Source organism: Mus pahari, chromosome 18, assembly GCF_900095145.1.
Source record: "Mus pahari chromosome 18, PAHARI_EIJ_v1.1, whole genome shotgun sequence".
NCBI lineage: Eukaryota > Metazoa > Chordata > Mammalia > Rodentia > Muridae > Mus > Mus pahari.
The window spans coordinates 10,957,000-10,957,291 of NC_034607.1; positions in this window are offsets into that span (position 1 = coordinate 10,957,000).

Genomic DNA, 292 nt, shown 5'->3' on the forward strand with positions numbered 1-292 from the left:
AGGAGGAGGAGGAGGAGGAGGAGGAAGAGGAGGAGGAGAAATTAAGTAGTGGGGTAGGGAGGAGGCAGTGGATCTGGGAGGAGTTGTGGGGAGGAGTCAGGAGTGATTATGATCAACATATGTAGTATGGAACTCAAAGAATTAGTGCAAATACTGTGGTATTTTTAAACATATGTAAAGGTCAGAGACAAATTTCTTCAGCTCCACTGTACACGCACAGGATAGAGTGAGTACCCAGATGTGTCAGACCCAAGCAGAGGGGGTTTCTAGCAGGGCCCAGACCTCCACTGAG